The sequence below is a fragment of the Papio anubis genome, chromosome 16, assembly GCF_008728515.1.
Source record: "Papio anubis isolate 15944 chromosome 16, Panubis1.0, whole genome shotgun sequence".
Lineage (NCBI taxonomy): Eukaryota > Metazoa > Chordata > Mammalia > Primates > Cercopithecidae > Papio > Papio anubis.
In genome coordinates this window covers 68,589,940-68,609,261 of record NC_044991.1, presented here as the reverse complement: position 1 = coordinate 68,609,261, position 19,322 = coordinate 68,589,940, and the positions used below count along the sequence as shown (strand labels likewise).

At 49.1% G+C, this 19,322-nt stretch overlaps 1 pseudogene; it reads left to right on the top strand.

Annotated features, from left to right (window-relative positions):
* The first annotated feature begins 17,064 nt into the window (after positions 1-17,064).
* LOC116270928 lies at positions 17,065-17,166 on the top strand (annotated as a pseudogene).
* The last annotated feature ends 2,156 nt before the right edge of the window (positions 17,167-19,322 follow it).

Genomic DNA, 19,322 nt, shown 5'->3' with positions numbered 1-19,322 from the left:
ACGAAAAATTTCAAACCTACAGAAAAGCTGAAATAATTATACAATGAGGCCAGGCACAGTGGCTCATGCCTGTAATCCCAGCACTTTGGGAGGCTGAGGCAGGCTGATCGCTTGAGTCCAGGAGTTTGAGACCAGCCTCCGTAACATGGTGAGACCCAGTTCCTATAAAACAATACAAAAATTAGCTGGGTGTGGTGTCACACGCCTATAGTCCCAGCTATTCTTGAGGCTGAAGTGGGAGGATCGCTTGAGCCCACAAGACGGAGGTTGCAGTAAGCTGAGATCACAACACTACCCTCCAGTCTGGGCAACACAGCAAGACCCTGTCTCAAAAAAAAAAAAAAAGAGAGAAAGAAAAGAAAAGCGCTGGGCTCAGTGGCTCACGCCTGTAATCCCAACACTTCGGGAGGCCGAGGCAGGTGGATCACTTGAGGCCAGGAGTTTGAGACCAGCCTGGCCAGCATGGCAAAACCACGTCTCTACTAAAAAAATACAAAAATTAGCCGGGCGTGGTGGTGGGCACCTATAATCCCAGCTACTCAGGAGCCTGAGGCAGGAGAATCACTTGAACCTGGGAGGCAGAAGCTGCAGTGAACCTAGATCACACCACTGCACTCTAGCCTGGGCGACAAAGCAAGACTCCATCTCAATAATAATAATAATAACAATAATAATAATAATAATAATTGTACAGTGAATCCACCATCTAAAGTCTGCAATTGTTGGTATGTTGCTATATTTTCGTCTTCAAATATCTATTCATCTATAGACCCAGCCATCAGTTCAAAAGCTATTTGCAGACAGCAGTACACTTTATCCCTTAACAGTATGCATGCATATTATTAACTAGAGTTCAATATTTGTTTCTGGTTTTCTTTGAGGCAAAATTAACAGACAATTAAATGCACAAATTGTACTATTCCATGTACAATATGGACTACATGTTCTATTCCAGTGAGTTTGACAAATGTAGATATGTAGATACTTCTTTTTTTTTTTTTTTTGAGACAGAGTCTTGCTCTGTCGTTAGGCTGGAGTGCAGTGGCGCAATCTCAGCTCACTGCAACCTCTGCCTCCTGGGTTCGAGTAATTCTCCTGCCTCAGCCTCCCGAGTAGCTGCAACTACTGGCGTGTGCCACCATGCCCAGCTAATTTTTGTATTCTTAGTAGAGACGGGGTTTCACCATATTGGCCAGGATGGTCTCGATCTCTGGACCTCATGATCCACCCACCTCGGCCTCCCAAAGTGCTGGGATTACAGGCGTGAGCCATCGTGCCTGGCCAACAAATGTAGGTATTTGTATAACCCAAACCCTATCACCAAATCCAGTTTTCCATCAACCCCAGAAAGTCCCCCAAACCCCTTCCTAGTATATCCCTAACCCACACTCCTCCCAGAGGCAACCACTATTCTGGTTATTTTCACCATAGTCTAGGTGTTATGGGCTAATTGTGTTCTCCCAAAATCCACATGTTAAAGTCCTAATCCCTAGTACTGCAAAATGTGACTGTATTTGGAGGTTGGGTCTTTAAAGAGATGATTACATTAAAATGAGTTCCTCACGGTGGAACGTAATCCAGTATGCCTGGTGTCCTTACAAGAAGAGGAAATTAGGACACAGATACACACAGAGGGACAACCACATGAAAACACTGGGAGAAAACCGCCATTTACAAGCCAAGGAGAGGGGCCTAAGAAGAAACCACCCCTGCCAATACCTTGATCGAGGCTTCTGGCCTCCAGAACTGTGAGGAAACAAATTTCTGCTGTTTAAGCCACCCCGTCCCTGGTACTTTGTCATTGGTAGCCCTAGCACAATAATACACTAAGTTTGTCTTTTCTAGAATTTCATATAAAGTCATTTGCTCTGTGCTCTTTTGTGTCAGGCTTTTTATTTGGCCCAGTGTAAGACTGTTGGGATTCCTCCATGTTGCTACATGAATCAGTACCTTGTTCCTTTTCATTGCTTAGTAGTATTCCATTATATTAATACTCCACAGTTTGTTTAGCCAGACAAATTTTTCATTTTTTAAGAACACAGGAATGCTTTGGTAGCATTTCACTTCAGTGTATGCCCTTTATGCCACCCCAGCAGCAAACCAGACATTCCATGGCCCACTCTATTCAGCAGGAGCTTCAGAATCATACGTGGATGTCCTGATAAAAGACATCATAACTCCAGGAATGAAAAGTTCTTACAGATGAGATTAAATTAATATTCCATCATTTTTATCTCAGCAAATATAGATGATCCATTATGTCACAGGAGCCTCAGATCTTCACCCGTTTGGCTGCAAACCGAACACAGTGATTACACTGGCTTGGGAATCAGGCTAGGTTTGACTTTTACTTGCTGTGTAACCTTGGGCAGGTCACTTAACATCTCTGACCCCCACTTTCCTCCTACAGTAAATGGGACTAGTGATTTCTTCCTGCAGGGTTGCTTGAAGACTGAATGAACGAATGAGTTCAGGGTGTGTATTAGTCCCTTTTCACGCTGCTGATAAAGGCATACCTGAGACTAGGTAATTAACAAGAAAAAGAGGTTTAATGGACTCACAGTTCTATGTGGCTGGGGAGGCCTCATAATCATGACAGAAGGCAAAAGGCATGTCTTATATGGTGGCAAGCAAGAGAGAGAATGAGAACCAAGAGAAAGGGGTTTCCTCTTATAAAACCATCAGATCTCGGCTGGATGTGGTGGCTCATGCCTGTAATCTCAGCACTTTGGGAGGCCGAGGCAGGCAGATCACGAGGTCAGGAGTTCAAGACCAACCTGGCCAACATGGTGACACCCCCGTCTCTCCTAAAAACACAGAAATTAGCCAGGTGTGGTGGTGCATACCTGTGGTCCCAGCTACTCAGGAAGCTGAGGCAGGAGAATCACTTGAACCTGGGAGGCAGAGGTTGTAGTGAGCAGAGATGGCGCCAATGCACTCCAGCCTGGGCCATAGAGTGGACTCCATCTCAAAAAAAACAAAAAACAAAAACAAACAAACAAAAAACCATCAGATCTCGTGAGACTTATTCACTACCACAAGAACAGTATGAAGGAACCCGCTCCCATGTTTCAATTGTCTCCTACCCAGTCCCTCCCAACCCTGTCCCTCCCGGAGCTACGATTCAGGATGAGATTTGGGTGGAGACACAGCCAAACCATATCAGGGTGGCAAAGGAAAGACTCAGGAAACATTCGATATGGTTTGTCTCACTCTGCAGCTGTTGGGGCCAGAACCTCTAACTGGACAGAGCAGCAAAAGTGGGTTTCTAAGCCACTAAGAGTAGAAAATGAGCTTTCTGCACTGCTATTGTAATCGCTGAGACTAAAGAGCAGTGTGGTGAAGACAGTGTCAAATCACCAGGCTGCCAAGATCAATTAAGTTGATACAATCGTAGCAGGAGTGATCTTTTTGGAGTTTCATAAAACACACTCTGAATTGTGGGATTTAGAGTGCTTCCAGGCTGCACAAATTTTGCACGTGTTTGGCTATTTCTATGCATTATTTAATTTCAACTGAATGGGACTGCTCAGAAATTTGCTTCACTTCAATGTGATCATTTCTACGAAACCGTAAATTTAAATGTAATCTAGGAACCCATCCTTCATAAGAGACATTAATTTAATACTTTTCTTATGAGAAAGTAGGAAAAATGCATAATTGGAATTGCTATCATTTGTTTTATCTCAGAAGTTCTTTTCTTCTGAAGGAAATATTTTTCAACTTTGAAGTCCTTAGGAATTGGAGGAATTGGTTTTTGGCATAATTTATCCACTCTGTCCCAAGTGGCCTTGAAAGGCTCATAATTTCTCTCAGATGATGATCTTTCTTGGCTTTTAAAGGCAAAGAAAATGTCTACAGTTTCACTTTGAAGCTCTTTAGAAAAAATTCCTGGGACACTTATCATGTGGTTAAAAAAAAGTAAAACAAAAGATAAAATCAAAGTTGGAATCAATGATAGCAATTGTATACTTCAATCACCTGCAAGAGCTGAAGAGTCATTTGTTACAACTTCCTGTGGTCTAATGGTATATGAAAGTTCTTCAGCCACAGGTGAAGATGGACCGTGAGGCCCAGTCCAAAGTGTTTTCAAGAAATCGGCCAGGCATGGTGGCTCACGCCTGTAATCCCAGCACTTTGGGAGGCCGAGGTGGGTGGATCACGAGGTCAGGAGATCGAGACCAACCTGGCTAAGATGGTGAAACTCCGTCTCTACTAAAAATACAAAATGTTAGCTGGTCATGGTGGTGCGCGCCTGTAGTCCCAGCTACTTGGGAGGCTGAGGCAGGAGAATGGCATGAACCCGGGAGGCGGAGCTTGCAGTGAGCCAAGATCACGCCACTGCACTCCAGCCTGGGCGACAGAGTGAGACTCTGTCTCAAAAAAAAAAGAAAAGAAGAAAGAAATCACCCTGCTCCCTGCACACTTCATCTTCACCCACGTTCAACGGTTTGGAAAACTCTTTTGGTGGGTACATGGTATTGTGCCAAGGAGAGAACTGAGAGCATTTAAGGTTTATTCTTTTCCTCACAAAATGCTATAATTACCAGAACCAAAAGATGTGCAGAATTCGTCAGAACTCCTTCAATGTCACTCAATTTTCTATGCATGCTAGATGCATCTTCATAGACCTAGTAAAAAAAAAAACAAAAAAACCAAAAAAAACTGATTTTATTCAAATCCATTCCATTTTGCTTTTTATTTTTATTTTTTTCTGATATACTTTTGCAAGTATAAGTATACTTTTGCAAGGTAATTGATCCCAGTCATCTCTTCAATATCATGAAACCCAAGAACTTCTCTTTAATTAAACCTCCAGGGTGTAGGCAGGCTGACCACCCTGCTGCCCTCCTTTCCAATCTCCAATGGGCTCCCGCAGCAGAGCTCCTGGGTCAGCCAGCAGCCAGGCCTGGTGGGTTGGACAGGGCCTTTGTCCTGATAGGGCTGGCTTAGGACTTAGTCTCCCTCTGGGACAGACAGTAGGGACCCGCAGCAGAGACAGCCCTGGGTAAGAACGAGACCTCCAAGGCTCCAAGAGCGAACTTGGCACAGGGATACACAAGAGAGGCAGAGCCAGCAGCTTTGGGTGGTCCTGGGAGGCCCTGCAGACTCCCTCCCTGCCCCAAGGCTGGGAGACGGGGATGCAGAACAGCAGAATGAGCAGAGAGCTCTCTCCTGGGACACACAGACGTGCAGCCAATTTGTCAGCTGGATCTGAGCCTTGGAGATGATTAGGGCTGCAAGAAGGCAGAAAGACAGTCGGCACCTGAGGGAATCCAGCAGCCAGGAAGGAAGAGCCTGCAATTCACTCAGCATGGCAAGAGGAGGCCAACCACAACCTGCACAACAGGAAAAGCAAACAAAACCATAAGCTCACATTTTAAAAAACCAAAAGCACTGGGAGGCTGAGGCGGGCGGATCACAAGGAGTTCGAGACCAACTTGGCCAAAGTAGTGAAACCCAATTAATACTAAAAATACAAAAATTAGCCCGGCATGGTGGCAGGTGCCTGTAATCCCAGCTACTCAGGAGGCTGAGGCAGGAGAATTGCTTGAAACTGGAAGGCAGAGGTTGCAGTGAGCCGAGATCGCGCCACTGCACTCCGACCTGGGTGAAAGAACGAAACTCCGGCCGGGCGCGGTGGCTCAAGCCTGTAATCCCAGCACTTTGGGAGGCCGAGGCGGGCGGATCACGAGGTCAGGAGATCGAGACCATCCTGGTTAACATGGTGAAACCCCGTCTCTACTAAAAAATACAAAAAACTAGCCGGGCGAGGTGGCGGACGCCTGTAGTCCCAGCTACTCGGGAGGCTGAGGCAGGAGAATGGCGTGAACCCGGGAGGCGGAGCTTGCAGTGAGCTGAGATCCGGCCACTGCACTCCAGCCTGGGTGACAGAGCGAGACTCCGTCTCAAAAAAAAAAAAACAACGAAACTCCATCTCAAAAATAAAATAAAATAGGCAAAGGCGAAATCAAATACTTTCCTGAACGAGGAAACGTCGTTTTCAATTTAAAATGACTTGGAGGGGAGGATGGAGACCTGGGAAACCACATGGAAGAGATAACACAAAACCCAAAGTAAAAGTCTAAAAACGCCTCAGAGGAGAGAGATCCAGGAGTGGTAATAGGTGAATAATGAAAATAAGAATAAAAATCTCAGAAAGAAAAAAGAAGAAATAGAGGAGAAGCAATCATTTTTAAATGAGAAAGAAAATTTTCCGTGGTTTGAAGAACGCCTTGGGTTTGCAGATTAAAAGGCTCATTGAGTTCCAGGCAGGAATGATGGAAAAAAGACACACATCAAGGCATAGCCTGGTAAGTTTCCCGAATTCCACGATTAAAGAGAAAACTCAGACAAGCTTCCCTAATGAGAAAATAAGTTGCATAGAAAGAAAAGAATCAGACTGAAATCATATATCTTATTTGCAAGCTAGAAACCAATATGAATCACCTCCATAGACCACTGAGAGAAAAGCATCCTAAACCAACCAGGTTGCCATTCACCTTCCCAGGATGGAAAAAATGCAAAGGTCCACATAATTTTCCCATAGAAAGGAATCTAATCAGGAAACAGATGAATCAGATTGAAGATAAGGAGATGAAGAAAAGAGGAACCCGTGGTGAGCCATGAGTCGACCAAATCATGTACAATTACCTTCAAATAAATAATGATAGGACAGAATTTGTAATGTAAGGGCTAAGTATATTCTTTTAAATAGAAGAGAGATGCAATAACATGTATTGCTGACTTAAAGGGAAAGCGCTAAATGATGGCAAAATGTAGGTATTGAGAAGGGGAAAGGGAGCCTGAAAAGGCATTTTACATATCTCCTATTGTCTGGGGGAGGAGAAACAGGGACAAGAGCTCTCCAGTGAGAGGAATTAATTGGTACCTAGTTGCCATGAGTTTCTTTTTAATGAAAATCAGAAAAGGCAAGGTCAGTACTTGCGGACAGCAGCATCTAGCAGAGCTTCCAAAATAAGAAGGGAAAAAGAGGAATGACAGGTGTCTATTGCCAATTGTTCCATCTTTTTAAAAAAAGTTAAGACTTTATTATGGAACCATTATATATATATATAATATATATATAATATATTTTATATATATGTGTGTATATATATAGAGAGAGGTTTTCACCATGTTGGCCAGGCTGGTCTTGAACTCCTGACCTCAAGTGATCGGCCTGCCTCAGTCTCCAAAGTGCTGGGATTACAGGCTGGCCAATTATAGAAACTTCTGAACACACACCACACAAAAGGGGAGCCATAACATATTGAATCTCTGTGGATCCAACACTAGGGTCCAATGACTCCTTTTTTTTTTTTTTAAGCTGGGAATACATTGATAGATATAAAACCCTGTAATGTTTCAGTGTTTATTTTTCCCAGCAATTCCATTTCAAATTTGTACACTTTTGCAAAGAGCACCACTCATCTTCATTGATCTAAAGGTCTCTTTTCCTACAATTTTTTTTTTTTTTTTTTTGAGATGGAGTCTTGCTCTGTCTCTCAGGTTGGAGTGCAGTGGTGCAATCTCGGCTCACTGCAACCTCCATCTCCCGGGTTAAGCAATTCTCCTGCCTCAGCCTCCTGAGTAGCTAGGACTACAGGTGTGCACCACCATGCCCAACTAATTTTTGTATTTTTAGTAGAGACAGGGTTTCACCATGTTGGCAAGGCAGGTCTCAAACTCCTGACCTCAGGTGATCCACCTGTCTCGGCCTCCCAAAGTGCTAGGATTACAGGCGTGAGCCACTGCACCCAGCCTAACGGGTGATATCAACCAGCATTTATCTTCACACGATAAGAGACACCTGTCTTGGCACAGTATCATTCACTCTCTGCCTCTATTTTAGTGCCAGGTGCTAATGATTCTGGAAAACTCTGGGCCATCACTTAACTCCTTGGGTGAGTTCTTGCTGGAAAATGACAACAGACTGTGTCTTCACTCGTCACAGTTACCTTGGTCAAGATGTCAGGAAGTAAAGAGTAGGAAATATCTGTAAGCACAGCGATAAACAAGCCAGGCAGGTGGGCAGGTGGACAGGTGGACACCAGCAAGGCAGAGAATGTCAGCGTCAGGTTGTCCCCAGACATTCGGTTTGTTCATTTGTTCGGTTTGTTCATTTGTTCTTCTATCTCAGTGAAAATGTGATTTTTTTTTTTTTTACATTGCCACAAAGCAAATAGTCACATTTTACAATTCTGAAGGCCCTGCCAGGTTTCTGTTGATTTTTTTTGTTTGTTTTTTTGAGACAGTCTCTCACTCTGTCACCTAGGCTGGAGTGCCGTGGTGCCACCGCAACCTCTGCCTCCCAGGTTCAAGCAATTCTCATGCCTCCGCCTCCTGAGTAGCTGGGATTACAGACACGTGCTACCATGCCTGGCTAATTTTTTGTATTTTATTGGTAGAGACGGGGTTTCGCCATGTTGGCCAGGCTGGTCTTGAACTCCTGGCCTCAAGTGATCCACCTGCCTCAGCCTCCCAAAGTGCTGGATTACAGGCGTGAGCCACCATGCCCAGCCACATTTCTGTTGATTCTAAATTTGGTTTTCCCTAGGAAACTGGTTGAGGAGCAGCAATCCTTACTCCCCCCAGGTTTCCTCTCCCTCACTAGATCCACCCTTAGAGCCCTGGACCCACCCCTGTAGGCAACATTCTGGCCCCGCCCTCAAACTGCGGGGGGCTGTGGCCAAGGGGCAGTCACCAGAGCCTTGCAGCCACCACAGAGACTATGGTCTAGCCTGTCCTCAAACCTTCACTTCTCCTCAGCCTTATCTAAATATCCCTCCATCCTCTCTCCAGATCTCAGGAGAAAACCTCACTGCCCATTCAGACCAATAAGCAGAGGCCATTTCTGCTTCCTGCCACCCCATCAGTCCCCGCCACACCCGCAGGTGCTCTGCCTCCCAGCCTGCCTGCCACCTCCTCCTTCTCCTGCCCCTCTTCCCTCCAGCCTGGGTCCTGCCCGCTAGGGGCCTTGCTTTCCTCTCTCTGGCTCCCTCCCCTTTGCCTAGAAACATCTCAGCTCTTCCAGCTCAGCACCGTACCCTTCCCTGGGCTCACTCATTTTCCTTCAGCTGCCTTAGACTTCTTCCTGCCCCCTCCCCACAGCCACTGCCTGCACTCCATGACTCCCTCACCTCCCACCCTGCTTCCACCCAACTTGGTCTAGGCAGAGGGCACCACCACCTTCCCTCTGGGTTGTGAACTCCAACTCTTCACCTGCAGCTTCTCTCAGTCTCTTGGAAACTCCTCCACCTCTTGATCTCTTATCTTGGCTGGTGTCTCTCTCTCTCTCTCTCTGTCTCTGTCTCCCCCTATCTTTCTCCCTCTCTCTCTCCCCTCCTCTCCCACCCCTCTTCCAGCTCCTCTGACCACTTCTTTCTGATCTCCTTCACTGACTCATTTTCCTTAGTTTTCACCCTAAATGTCCCCAGTTTTCTTCTTACACCACACAAACTCCTTTGTTTGTTTTTTGAGACAGAGTCTTACTCTGTTGCCCAGGCTGGGGTGCAGTGGAACAATCTTGGCTCACCACAACCTCTGCCTCCCAGGTTCAAGCGATTCTCCTGCCTCAGCCTCCTGAGTAGCTGGGATTACAGGCACGCGCCACCACACCTGGCTAATTTTTGTATTTTTAGTAGAGAGAGGCTTTCACCATGTTAGCCAGGTTGGTGTCAAACTCCTGACCTCAAATGATTCACCTGCCTCAGCCTCCCAAAGTGCTGGGATTACAGGTGTGAGCCACTGTGCCCAGCCTACAAACTCCTTTGGAGATCTCTTCATTCCCATAGCCTTTATTTTTTTCTGATGAGTTAAATTATCTTCAATTTCAAAGAAATGAGATGGGGCAGGTTTTGAACATTAGCTGGTTTTGTTGTAAGACTTTTTGGGGGGGTTGTCTCTATTTTCCCTTGTATTAGGAGTCATTTGGCCCATTCTTCTGGGGAGGGTGACCCTTGCCTGGTTGGAACCTAGACTCCTCCCCTCTCTTCCCAGGAATGTTGCCCTGACTGGCACACTTGAGTGTCTAAGGTCAGGCTCTCAAGGTGGGGGAAACCAGTTTCTCTCCTGGTGACAATTTGGGCTCTAGGTATAATAGGCAATCAAAGCTTTTCCTGATTATGGGAAAAGGAGAAGAATGAGGTTTGCAGGAGGAGAAAGGGAGGGCTCCTGGGAAGGAGATGGTGAGAAGAGAGGCTAGGCATGGGGGGAAGGACGAAAAACACATGAGGGACCCAAAGCTGGAAAGATCATCCGTGGTGCAGCAGCCACCTGGGAAGTGCCAGGCCCGTGGAACAGGGAAGGATGGCCTCGGGGCAGCAGAGGGGCTGTGGCCTCAGCCAGCCGTGCCCTCTGACTAAGTGCCTTCATCAGCTATCGGGGAGGAGGGGGCACCAGGACAGCCAGTCAGCCACTTCCCTATGGCTCTAACAGGAGCCCTGGACAGCAGTGGGATAGGGTGGACCTCTGACCTTGCACTACAGCCCGTCCCTGCCCTGCCCCCAGCTTCAAAGGGGCAGCCAACAAATGGGACACCTTAACAGTGTGTATATCCTGCTGGCCTCCAGACAGCCTTCTCCCCCGGGGTACCTGAAGGCACCTCCAATTCAGTATGGCTTCCCTCCAAACTGGTGTGCCCCTCTGTCCTTGTCTCAGCAAAAGGCCCCCCAAGCCAGAAGCCTGTAGTCATCCAGGAGCCCCTCAAAAGTCAAAAGGCCTCATCGCCTGGATGCTTTCAGCTGCTCCCTTCCATCCTCACCAACATGGCTCCAGCCTTCCCCCTGGCTCAGGCACCAGCACTGCCACCTAACTGGCACTACCAACCACCCACTCCATGGTGGGCAGCTGGGGGGACGATGGGCCTTTTCATGAGGCCAGAGACACAGGAGGAGGATAGGGAGACGGAGGGGAGGGGAGACTGTGACTGGAGGTGGGACTGTGGTGCTATGGCCAGAGAGGAAGATACCCTAATCCCAGTGCAGCTCCTGGGGCAAGGGAGGGAAGGAAAGGATACAGTCCCACCCGTGGGAGCCTCCTGTCTGCTCTTTCCCGAAGGAACTGGGGGTGCTGGCCAACACCAGCATAGCCAGGAATGTGGGATTCCCGGCTGCAAAGACTCAACCTGGGGAAGGCCTCAAAGGTCACATGGTGGGTGGCGAGGACAGGTGGGTGGGACCCAGGCAAAAGGAGAAGGCTGGGCTGCTCTGGAGGAGAAAGGGGTGTCAGAGGATCAGGCCCTGGCAGGGAGCCCATTTTTTTTTTTTTTTGAGAAGGAGTCTCGCTCTGTCACCCAGCTGGAGTGCAGTGGTGTGAACTCGGCTCACTGCAAGCTCCGCCTCCCAGGTTCATGCCATTCTTCTGCCTCAGCCTCCCGAGTAGCTGGGACTACAGGCGCCCGCCACCACGCCCGGCTAAGTTTTTGTATTTTAGTAGAGACGGGGTTTCACCGTGTTAGCCAGGATGGTCTCGATACTCTGACCTCGTGATCCGCCCGCCTCGGCCTCCCAAAGTGCTGGGATTACAGGTGTGAGCCACCGTGCCCGGCCTGGGGAGCCCTTTTGAATAGATGCCAAATATATCATCTAGCCCTAAGCATAAGACACAATCCTGGGGCCCCACCGACCCTGACCTTAGCCCTGACCCTTCTCCAGCCAGCTCATTGAAGCCTGGTGACTCTGTCTCCAAAATGCCCACCCTCTCTCATCTCCAGCATCTCTTGCCTGGATCCCAGTGCCAGCCTGCCTAGTGCCATCTCCTCATGGCTATAGAATGACCCATTTAACACCCACAGTGCATCCATTCAGCCAACTTGGGCAGGAGATGGCCCCTGCATCCAAGACTACCAGTCTGGATTGGAGCTTGACTCAGAAACAGAAAATGGCAGTGGCACTAGGAAGTGGTCTGGAGTGGATTCAAGGGGCTGAAGGCCAAGCGTCTCCATGTACCACCCCCCCAGCCTCCTCAAGTCCTCAGCCTGCACGCAACCCTCTCCCCTCCAGCCATGTCCCCTCCTAAGTCCCCTCCCTCTGATTGGAGCACGTGCCTCCCACCATGGATGCTCCTTCCCCTCTCACCTCCCCAGGCCCCTTTCTGGCCCCTCCTGGGGCTTCTCTAACTCTCGTCCACCTCTGCCCCTCTGGGTGCCTTGAGCACAGAGCCTGGAGCCGACCTGTCTGCGCTTCCAGCACCGGGTGCCCAGCAAATGTCCCAGCAAATTAAGGAATTAAGGCAGAGCAGGTCTGAGATAAGGACAGTGTCTGGGTGAAGGTCAGGTTCTGCCTGTCCAAGCATGAGTCTTCCATGGCAACAACCTCCCCTTCCTTCCCCTCATGGAGGGTAGCCCCCTCCCCTGCTCATTTTGGCCTCTCTGCACCCGCCCTGCATTGCAAGTCTGCCTCCCCCACACCAGCGGGTAATCTTGTGTAGTTTTTACTCTGGTGCCCATGAATAGAAGAGTTAGAGAAGAGCTGACGGAGAGCCCTTCCCAGGGCCTTGCAACCACACCCCCGCATTGATGCCTGAGCAGCTCTGCACTCCACTTCACTCCCCCGCCCCCAGCCTCTCCCCATCCCTGTCCTAATCAGACCTGGAGGCCAGCCCCTCCAGTGAGGGGCAGCCCCAGGTCCTACTGGGGTCAGGCCAGCTGTGCCACATACTCTGGTCAGTGTCCAGACCTTCCAGCTGGAGGCTCAGGCTGGCTCTAGCTGTGGTGGGCACAGGGAATGCAGACCCCTGCCCTGTACAGCTCATTCAACCCCGCCTCAGCCTGACATTTTGTCTCCCCTCTTTGTGGTGCCTTCTAGACTCCTTCCCACACCCAGAGTCCCCAAATTAGCCACCAAGGCCTTTCAGTCCTTTGTCCTGAAAGCCTTTAGAATCTCACCCTGTTCCCCATCTCTCGGTGCCTGTTAGCCTGGTGGCTGACAGCTGCCAGGGCCACCCCACTGGCACCCCACCTCCAGTGTCTGCTCCACACAAGCTGCAGCCACAGGATGCTTTCCCTGACAGTTCTGTACGTCTTGTTTCCTGGCTGTAAAGTCCAGATTCTTCACTGGGGTATTCAAGGCCCCTCTCGTCTGGCCCCTGCCAACCTCTCTTGGAGCCTGGGCTACCCAGAGCTCTGCAGGTTCCCCAAACATACCAGGCTCTCTCCTGCCTCCAGGCCATGCACATGCCCTACCCACCACCCAGGGTGCTTCTCCCCATGCGGTGGATTCTAGTGTTGCCTGTTTTGTGAAACACCCTCTGATCCCTTTCCCCAAGCCCAGGAACCCAGGCGCTTCTTCCTCTGTGAGCCCATGCTACCCTAGGGTTCCTGACTATACAAGTTAATGTCCCCCTCTGCATGCAGGTCTGTCCCCCTCTCTTGGGGTGGGTTCCACAAAAGCAGATCCTGAGACAGTGATCTAGTTACAGGTCATTTATCGAGGGGGCTCCTGGGAGAGACACATAAGGGAGGTAGGAAAACAGGAGAGGATGGAAATAGAGCAAGAATGGATCCCAGGTAGAGTCTAGAGGGGCCTGACCAAGGGGGCTCTGCAACATAAACTAACACTGGGCTGTCCACCAGGAGATGAGGAGGCTGCCTTTTATGTCCCCCTGGGTATTCGTCCGTTTTCACGCTGCTGATAAAGACATATTCTAGACTGGGCAATTTACAAAAGAAAGAGGTTTATTGGACTTACAGTTACATGGCTGGGGAGGCCTCGCAATCATGGTGGAAGGTGAAAGGCATGTCTCACATGGCGGCAGACAAGAAAAGAGAGCTTGTGCAGGGAAACTCCCCTTTTTAAAACCATCAGATCTTGTGAGACTGATTCACTATCATGAGAACAGTGCAGGAAAGACCTGCCTGCATAATTCAATCACCTCCCACCAGGGTCTTCCCGTGACACATGGGAATTGTAAGAGTTACGATTCAAGATGAGATTTAGGTGGGGACATGGCCAAACCATATCACCCTATCAGCTAGTCACTCCTCAGTGAAGGGCAATTCGCAGAAAGGGCAGCTGGGAGCATTCCCAGTCATCACACCTGCAGCCAGGGGATTTGTGGGTACACTGACCAGGGAAAGGGAGTCTGGGTTGGGTACCCACAGCACCCCTGTTGAGTGTGACCTCTGCCAGATTTCTTGATGAGTGAGAGGAACATGGATTCCTGGCCCATCTAAGCACTGACATTTTCCAAACCCAGAGCTGCATGTGCTGCCTTGCAAGAAGGTCCTGCCCATGAGCTGAGGGGGCATAGTTGCTACTGCAGTGACTAGAAAGGAACCCCAGATATCCAACCTCCAAGAAAGGACTCTGTGCAGAGCCCTGCCACACTCACTGGGCATCTGCTATGTGCACAACTGTGCACATGGGAGCCTTGGCCAAAGTTCTCATCTATTCCTCATAATAATAATCATTTTATTATAGGAAAGCAGAGGCTCAGAGGGGTGAAGTGACTCCAAGGAGGTTATGCAACTTGTGAGTGGAAGAGCTGGGATTCAAACCCGAGTCTAACTGACTCCTTGCCTGATTTCTTCCCCCCAGTGTGTGAACCACCTTGGAGCAAAGCCCTTCCTGCCCACCATAAGAAAATTGGCAAGTCCTAGCTGGGTGCAGTGGCTCACACCTGTAATCCCAGCACTTTGGGAGGCCGAGGCAGGTGGATCACTTGAGGTCAAGAGTTCAAGACTAGCCTGGCCAACATGGTAAAACCCCATCTCTACTGAAAACACAAAAATTAGCTGGGTGTGGTGGCTCATGTGTGTAGTCCTAGCTACTCCAGAGGCTGAGGCACAAGAATGGCTTGAAACTGGGAGGCAGTGGTTGCAGTGAGCCAAGATCACGCCACTGCACTCCAGCCTGGGTAACAGAGTGTGAGTCAGTCTCAACACACACAAAAAAAAAGAAAGAAGGAAGGAAGGAAGGAAGGAAGGAAGGAAGGAAGGAAGGAAGGAAGGAAGGAAGGGAGGGAGGGAGGGAGGGAGGGAGGGTAGGGAGGAAGGAGCAAGTCCAGGGTGATCTCTCTGCCCCACAACAGGTCTCAGCTAAACTCAGGGTCCTCAAGGACCATATCTGGCATTTGCAATAGTTGGGAGACCTGTGCATGTATTTTATATATAATTTGCATAATGTTGCATCTGGTTTGCATATGTCCATGCTGAGAGTCCATCAGCATTGCACAATTTCTAAGTTGTTCCTAAGCTACTCTCACTCAATGGAAGTCTGTCCAGGCTTTACAGAGCCCAGTTTCCACAATTTCTGGACTCTTCCAGGACCTCGACTTCAGGCTGCACATCTATCCCCCGCCAGGATCCTGGAAAAGCCCTGCTTCTGCCCAGCTGGATGGGGTCAGTGCAAACTGCTGCCCCAGAAACTCATTTGCATTTGGTATAACCTGTTTTGATGATGCAGGTATAATCAAAATGCTGATGGTGATGATGTACAGAAAAAAGTGAGCCTGGGCAAAGAGCCTTGCTGCACAGAACTTCCAAAGGTGGCTCTGTGTGCAGGGAGGCCTAACTGTGCACTCTCAAAAAAGAAAAAAAAGAGGGTAGGGGAGATGGGCACTGACAAAGGGCTGTACCTTAGGGCTGGTACCTTCAAGGGCTGTGGTCCCTATGCAGGAGGGGTCCATCTGCAGCAGGAAGGGCTTGTGCCAGAAAGCCAGCAGCTTCAGTGCTTTCTATTTCTGTGTTTTTTAGGGGAACTTCATCCCACACAACTTTGTGTGGTTTTTAATAATCTTCTGTGCTGGGCCCTCAATAAGAAAAGGAAAGGCCGGATGTAGTGGCTCATGCCTGTAATCCCAGCACTTTAGGAGGCCGAGGTGGGCGGATCATTTGAGACCAGCCTGGCCAACATGGCGAAACCCTGTCTCTACTGGAAAAAATAATAATAATAATACAAAAAATTAGCTGGGTGTGGTGGCGTGTGCCTATAATCCCAGCTGCTTGGGAGGCTGAGGCAGAATAATCCCTTGAACCCGAGAGGCGGAGGTTGCAGTGAGCAGAGATCATGCCACTGCACTCCAGCCTGGGTAACAGAGTGAGACTCCATCTCAAAAAAAAAAAAAAAAAAAGAAAAGAAAAGAAAACAGAAAAGGCAGGATGCATGGGGTTCTCCCCTGTAATCCCAACACTTTGGGCAGGAGAATCACTTGAGGACAGGAGTTTGAGACTAGCCTAGGCAGCACAGTGAGACCCCATCTGTACAAAAGGAAAAACTGTGTGTGTTCATGCACATGCGTGATAGTGGTATGGGGGATGGGTTGGGTGTGTCTGGATGTGGTTGTGCATGTCCCTGTGAACAGAAACTGCACTCCCACTCCTGTGTGTGGCCCGTTTCCATTCAGGTGTAGAAACTCCAGTCTGAATCAGAGGAACGTGACTGCCTCCTTTCCTCCTCTGCTTCTGGCCTCCCTAGGTTTCCTGTCTGGCAGATGCAAAGTCGCCTCATCGTCTACTGGGGGGACCCCAGCTCTGGCCTGATCCAGCCAAGACCCTGAGCATCTCCCCGTACTGAGGTCCTCCACCCCCACTAGAATGGGGCCCAATCCTCGCTCCCAAAACTGTTGCAGCGAAAGAGGGAGCATGGGGTTTGATGTCAGCCACTTGGAAAAGGGGGAAGTGGGGTCCAGCTGTCCTTTCAGCCCCTGTGACATGGAGATTCCCAAGCTCAGAGTCCAGCCTCTTCCCTGTGAGTTTTGGGTTCCACAGCTGGGGCTGGGGAAGGGAATGAGAGGAAGGGGTGGGACCCCTTGGAAAAAGATCACAGCCTCTGGGGTGGGGGAGTTTCCTCCCAGAGCCAGTCTGGGTAATGCTGCCAGGCAGTCAGCACCCAGCCTAGGATGAGGAGCTGGCTCTGTTCATGTTCCCCTCAGATGTTTCTCACTTCCTAAAAAGCGCAAAGTCAGTAGTTACAAGATCAAGAGCGTGTTGTGGATATAGTGTGTCTTGCCCTCAGCAAAATGGTTCATAACATCTCTCTTAGAGGCTGGAGAATATAATAAAACATTCGGTGGTTTTATAGGGAGAGCGAGAGGCTGTCTTAGGCACCATTTGGTTGCTGTAAGACTATACTTCCAGGGATCATTTCTACAGTTCCTTACTAGAGAAGTTTCTCTCTGTAGGGAGCATTTGGTTGCTGGGATCAGAAACCCATTCAAGCTAGCTCCAGTGGTGGACTACTGGGAAGCAGATAGGGAAGACACAGCTTGTCCACAGATGTTTACTCACCACACAGCCCCATGACTCTGCCCCACTCTCCCCTGACCACCCTCTTTCTCCATTTCCCATGATTCCCCCAGAGCTCTCATGGTCTCTCCTATCATTACCAGCCAAGTGTCCCTGTAGTGGACTGAATTGGGCCCCTCCCAAAATTCATGAACATTTGGAACCTCAGAACATGACCTTATTTGGAAATAGATCTCTGCAGATGTACTCATTTAAGATGAGGTTATGTTGGGCCCTATATCCAATGACTGGTGTCCTTATAAGAAGAGGAGGCTGGGCTGGGTGCAGTGGCTCCCAGCACTTTGGGAGACTGAGGTGAGAGCATCACTTGAGCTCAGGAGTTTGTGACCAGCCTGGGTAACAAAGTGAGATCCCATCTCTACAGAAAATTTAAAAAGGAGCTGTGCATGGTGGTGCACAACTGTGGTCCCAGCTACAGAGGAGGCGGGGGCAGGAGGATCACTTGAGCTCAAGAGGTCAAGGTTGCATTCTAACCTGGGTGATGGAGCTAGACCTTGCATTTATTTATTTATTTATTTATTTATTTATTTATTTATTTATTCATTTATTTATTTATGGAGATGGAGTTTCACTCTTGTCACCCAGGCTGGAGTGCAATGGCATGATCTTGGCTCATTGCAACCTCCGCCTCCAGGGTTCAAGCGATTCTCTTGCCTTAGTCTCCCAGGTAGCTGGGATTACAGGCACCTGCCACCACGGCCGGCTAATTTTTGTATTTTTAGTAGAGATGGCGTTTCACCATATTGGCCAGGCTGGTCTCAAACTCTTGACCTCAGGTGATCCACCCACCTTGGCCTCCCAAAGTGCTGGGATTACAGGCGTGAGCCATCACGCCCAGCCCTGTCTCAAATTTAAAAACAAAGCCAAAAAGGCCAGGCACGGTGGCTCATGCCTGTAACCCCAGCACTTTGGGAGGCTAAGGCAGGCGGATCACAAGGTCAGGAGATCGAGACCATCCTGGCTAACACGGTGAAACCCCGTCTCTACTAAAAACAAAAAAATTAGCCAGGCGTGGTGGTGGGCATCTGTAGTTCCAGCTACTCGGGAGGCTGAGGCAGGAGAACGGCGTGAACCCGGGAGGCGGAGATTGCAGTGAACTGAGATCACACCACTGCACTCTAGCCTGGGCAACCGAGCGAGACTCCGTCTCAAAACAACAACAACAACAACAACAAAAAACAAAAACAAGAGGAAAGGACACAGACCAAACAAGAGGAAAGGACACAGAGAAAAAAGGTCACGTGAACAGGGATATGTGGAGGCGAAAGCAGAGGTAGGAGTGATGCTGCTACAAAGAATCCTTGACCAAAGAATGCCAGAGATTGCCAGGAACCAGCAGTGGCTGGAAGAGGCAAAGAAGGCTTCTCCCCAGGGCCACTGGAGCAGGCATGGCCCTGCTGGCCCCTGGATTTTAGAGTTAGCCTCCAGAATTGTGGGAGAATACATTTCCGTGTGTTAAGCCACTGAGCCTGTGGCTGTTACCACAGCCCTGAGAAGCTCACACAACCTACACCTGGAAACTGGATTCCTTCAGCTTCTGTGTTCTGATTCCAAAGCCTGGGAGAAAGCAGAATGGGCCTAGCTGGGGTCGGGTGTCTGCCCCACAGAACCCACAAGCCACTAAAGCTGAGGGCAGGGAATAGATGTGGGTTTCAGAGCTGCCCCTTCCAGTATCCTTCATAACCATCGCCCTGTCCAAAAGGTACTAATTCATATCTCAAGGTCAATTTGGAGGGAGGTCTCTCCAGGCAAGCCCCAGAGTTCCGTGCATTCTGTACACCTATCAGCTCTTGGGGCAAAAACACAGAAGGCTGTAGCCACCCGTGTGGATGAGACAAGTCCAGGAAAGTACCACTCTGATGACAGAATCAGGATTCAAGGGTTCTGTGCAGGTTAGAGAGTTAGCAAGGTGATATTGAATGAGGACGACGATAAAACCCACCTCTTGGGTTCCAAGAGTCAACTTCACAAGCAAAATGTGGACGACGCCTGGCTTCACGGCGGCAGTGCCTTGTGAGAAAGACCTGAAGATTTTCTTTGACCAGCCGGCTTCGAGCTTCAGTTGCACAAAAAG